Source organism: Dromiciops gliroides, chromosome 3, assembly GCF_019393635.1.
Source record: "Dromiciops gliroides isolate mDroGli1 chromosome 3, mDroGli1.pri, whole genome shotgun sequence".
Classification (NCBI taxonomy): domain Eukaryota; kingdom Metazoa; phylum Chordata; class Mammalia; order Microbiotheria; family Microbiotheriidae; genus Dromiciops; species Dromiciops gliroides.
The window spans coordinates 102,987,052-102,992,465 of record NC_057863.1 but is presented as its reverse complement, the minus strand read 5'-3'; positions in this window follow the sequence as shown (position 1 = coordinate 102,992,465).

Here is a 5,414-nt window from a genome sequence, read left to right as displayed (position 1 = left end):
TGTTAATTTCTACAAGCACATGTTGCTTTCAATTAAAGTTTAAACCCTTGGTGAAAGAATATAATTGCATGGCTACTCCCCTACCTAGCTTTGAAGCAAAGCCATCATACTTTTAAAAGTTTTCTAGGCTTCTTACAGTTAGACCATGAAAAACAAAGAAGGATTAATTAATGAATTTATTAATCCCTTCCTTAATATCTGATAGGCACTTAACTAGATGCTGGTAAAAGGAAAATTAATTTTAATATTGTTCATATCAAATATAATATTCCCTTCTCTATCTAAAGGTCATCCTGACAGTAACTTAAAGAGAAGCTCTAGAAAATACTGGGAATATCATCCCATTCATTTTCTTAGAGCACTTTGCTCTCAACTAGGTTGGGCTGGGCTCCTCCCTGGGAAACTAAGCTCAATTAATCCAGTAAACAAATATAACTTGAGTTAGTCCTGACTCCCAAAAATTACTAAAGTACCCTTGTACCTCTCATTAAGTTTTGGGGCAATTTGGATCATGAAGGAGAAAACAAGGAAAGCAAAATGGTGTTTCTTGATCAGACTGATGGAGGAGGCAGGAAGCTCATGATCAGGCCTCACTCTTCATATGACTCCTCTCTCCCCCCACCTTTTGTCCCCCCACTTTGCCCCTGTTCTTTCATCCTGCTGAATGCATAAAAATCTTTCTGTAATTTTTATCTGTGGACACTCATATATTCAAACGCATAGTGTTTCCCTAGGCTTGCAAATCTTTATGTCAATTAAAGATGACTTTTTCCTCTACATAGTAGTTTGATTTATTTCAGGACTTCACACTGGCAATATAAATACATAAATAAGTGAAATAATCTCCCTTTTTCATATATATGTTATGAGGCAATTCAGCTGTTAGTACAGAATTATAAAGATCTTTGCATACAAATCTGACTAAAATAAAGTCTCTGCTTTTCAGAGGAAAATCAAGTTTGGGCTATATGGAGCATTGTGCCATAGTAGTTGGACAGGGTATGATCTTTCAGATTCTAACTAGAATGTGTGACCTAGAAGAGAGGGAGAGAATTTAGAACTCAAACTTATTTTAAAATAAAGAAAAACTCCTTAATCCCACCCCCTCACAGTTTCCTTACCTATAAGGTAAGGCATGGAATGTCTCTTCTTCCTCTAACTCTATGATCTATGATCCTATGGAGTAGAAGGGGAGGATAGAACACTAAAGTGAAGTTAGTAGAGGGTCAGTGGTGGGGAGAAGGGTGGTGGTAGTGGTTATAGGCATTAAGACTCATGGCTTCCATTCTTTAACTTGTTCTACTAACAGTACTGCTACTGAGTAACCTACTCTAGTCTGACTATTAGAGGAATTGAAATGGGGAAATGAGAAAAGGGAAGAGTAAGTCTCAGCTGGCCGTAGGGTAAACTTATACATAAGAGAGGGAGAAAAAGATAAGTGAGAAATCTCGGTCATATCTGTGAAGGGAGAAGGGAATTATTTCTTATTTTTTCATTTATTTAGAATTTTATTTTCCCCCAATTACATGTAAAAACAATTTTAATGTCGATTTTTAAAACTTTGTGTTTTGAATTCTCTTCCTCCCTCCCTCACCACCCCCCCCACCCTAAGAACACAAGCAATTCAACTTGCAAAACATCCATCCCCACACTAATCAGGGTTGTAAAAGAAAACAGGCAAACATACTTAAGAAAAAGAAACTAAAAATATATATGCTTCAATCTGTATTCAGACACCATCAGTTCTTTCACTGGAGATGGATCACATTTTTTATAAGTCCTTCAGAGTTGTCTTCGATCATTGTATTGTTGAGAATAGCCATGACATTCACAGCTGATCATCTTACAATATTACTGTTACTTTATATAAAGAACATCTCACTTTGCATCAGCTCATGTAATTCTTTCTACTTTTTTCTGAGAGAATCCTGCTCATCATTTCACAGTCACCATTGCTAACTGAATTTCCTTCCATCCTACTCCCTCCCCATGTCTTTTATTCTATTCTCTATCACCTTTCACCCTTTCCTTACTCAAATGTGTTTTGCTTCTGACTGTCCCTTCCCCCAATCTGCCCTCCCTTCTCCCACCTCCTCACCCCCATCCCTTTCCCCTCCTACTTCCCGGCAGGGTAAAATAGATTACTATACCCAATTGAGTGTGTATGTTATTCCCTCTTTGAACCAATTCTGATGAGAGTAAAGTTCACTCACTCCCCAGCACCTATGGGAATTGTATCTTATAACTGATGGACCACCTAGCTAGAGTGGTTCTTATTACTACCTATTTGTATGACAGTAACATATGTGTCCTGTAAAATATTTTTAATGGAATCAAATATATAATGTCATAGGTTATCAAATATAACAAACTTATCTCTATTAATAGAAGCCTCAGTCTTTCAGGAATCACTTTTTCTAACCATCCCTGTGATTTTACTTCTAGAGGTAAAGAACTTTACCTACTAATGTACATCAACACCTTCTATGGAACTGAGAGCTTAAGTGACTTATCTATGTTCACACAGCCAATATGTGACAAAGGCAGATCTTGAGATGAAGCTAGCTCTATATCCAAACTATTAAAAATTACTTAAACACATTTGGAAATTCAAAATAAAGTCTTGAATACATCAGATGTATTAAACAATTTTGGGTGATTAATTTTGAATCAATCTCATTACCAAAGGGGGAAGGAGGCAAACTCACCTTGTTTTATCATATCTTCAAATCCAAAGATCTCATCTTCCATGGAGCCATTATCATTTGCCAGGAGTTTGCCATGATTGAAGAGTGTAGAACTAAAGGGTGTAATAGAACTACTAATTTAATTCATATCTTTATCATTGCCAGTTTATGGGGGCAAAATGCAAATACCAATTTCATTGACTTTTTATAGAAAAATTAGCAACATTCCCTTCAAGCAAAATAAAGAAGCCCACATGGTTTCTATTTTTAAATAGCTTTTCATCAGAATTTTAAAACACCCACAACAATTCAGGCAAACAATCTGTGTGCTTTTTCCTCTAGGGAACTTGCTAAATTTGCAATTGAGATAAGCAATCAATGCTCACCTCTGCTAAACTGTACATAAATATTATTTCAAAAGGAAATTCCTTGGAGGGAATCCTTTATGAAATGTAACTTCATTAGTACGTAATGGATTGTTCTATTGTAGGTTTTTGCCCATCAAGCTAATTTGGAAACTGTTAATTGTCATACATTTCTTTTCTCTGTTAAAATGAAAGATGCCCCTGTGTTGGAATCAACCTGATTATAATTATGCTTTCCATGGGCTAATGGTGTTGATTTCACTTGACTCCCATGTTTCCATTAATTTATTTATCATAAAATATTTATGGAATGAAAACAGTGCAGAATTTATTCTTAACATTTATATTTTCTGCCTCAAGCTCTTCCAGAATTAGGAACTGATGAAAGAAATCCAAAATTAAAAGGTATAGGTCCAAGTGCACATGAAGATCTCCTTTAAAAATAAATAAATGATTTAATTTTTTTTTATGTACTACTTAACCTAGCCTGAAGTGATAGGAATTACTACATTATTTATTTATTTGTTTGTTTGTTTTCCCTTTGGGAGTGTGCTAATTGTATTCCATTAGGAAATTTGTTATTTCACTTTTGAATTTCATTTTATTTACTTAAAAATAATCTGTGTAAATACCACTTCTATCCATTATCTATTTTAACAAGTCCATCTATGGAGTTACACCCTGCAATTTGAGGGCATATATGCTGCAATCTATTCAGACTTGGTCCTTTTGGGGATGGGGTTGAGAGAACAGCCAGAATCAGTGACAAATAAATAAATAAATGAAAACATGGGGGGTGGGATGATGAGATTATAGGATAAGGAAACTTTAAAATCATGGGTGTGTTTTCTTATCTAGTGTACTTCTGCTGGATGAAGTCATAAGTATATTGTGTGTTTTTACCCTTCATTAGTACATTAGAAAAATGCACCTAAATAATTTGATTACTCTGAAGATAAATGATTGTGTCCCATGAGTTGGGAGGGTTTCAGGGTAGGTAAAGGGAAAGCAGTCAGGGTTACTATGTCCTTCTGGCAGAGCTGCCCAGCTCCTGATTGGATTTTTGCAGGAAATATATCACAAAACAGGCCAAGGCTAAGACTCACAAATAGATAAATATGTAGCAGAAGATGTGTTCATTCTCACTGTATAATTTAATTTGATATCAAAGTTATACAGTTAAATTTAGGATAAATGGGTGCCTCACTTTTGAATCCAGATGTGAACTATTAATCATTTTATATTGCTAATAAAATCATGGATTTTTGAGACAGAAAAGATGTTAGAAATCACCTAACCTAATCCCCTTATTTACAGATGAGAAAAAAGGACCAGAGAGGTCAAGTGAATTGACTAGAATGACACATTTAATGGCAAAGCTAGCAAAATATAATTCAGATATTCAAACATAGAAATCCATTTTCATTTGGAGCTTAATTACAGGTGATTCTTCCTAGCAGCATCTGAACAAGATGTGCCAAATATGCCTAGATATAGCCTTACCAAAAAAAAATGTATTTTGTCTATCATTTTTAAATAGAGTTCTTAATGGGGGTAAATAGCTCAATTATTCCAGGGTTGTTTTGTTTTGTTTTAGGTTGATGAATAAAATTAAAGCATTGGATATAGACTAAAAATGACAAGTTCAAATCCTGTCTCAGACACATATTAGCTCTGTCAGCCTGGACAAGTCAATTAACATCATGTGATTCATCTTCCACATTTATTAAATGGGGACAGGGGTGGATGTCATGGTGCTTTCCAAGTTTAAGTCTATGATCCTATCATCATATATACAATAACCTTAGATGATATGTTCTCACAAGGTAATAGGTGATGGGAGAGTCATGCAAGATAAATGAGGGATAGTGAATAGAGATGCCCTTATAGGATACAAAAGATATAAGACAGGCCTCAAAGAAGGTCTCCAGTTTATCGGATGACTCGGGTATAAGATATATGGAAGAACAAGGATAAGAAACCAAGATTTAGAAAATGAACTTGACTTGCAGCCTGCTCATATGGAATAAATGCAAATGCCCATGTAATCTGGGTTTGCTTTGCCTCCAAAGTCATTACTATGTTATGTGGTTGAAGGACAAGTAGACACTACCCAGAGTTTCCTCAGAAACTTGTTCTTGACCTCAAACAGACTTCAAAGAAAAAATAAGAAGGTGGGTTTTTTGTTTGTTTGTTTTTATTTTTTTTAGTGAGGCAATGGGGGTTAAGTGACTTGCCCAGGGTCACACAGCTAGTAAGTGTCAAGTGTCTGAGGCCAGATTTGAACTCAGGTCCTCCTGACTCCAGGGCCGGTGCTCTATCCACTGCACCACCTAGCTGCCCTCAGAAGGCAGGTTTTAAA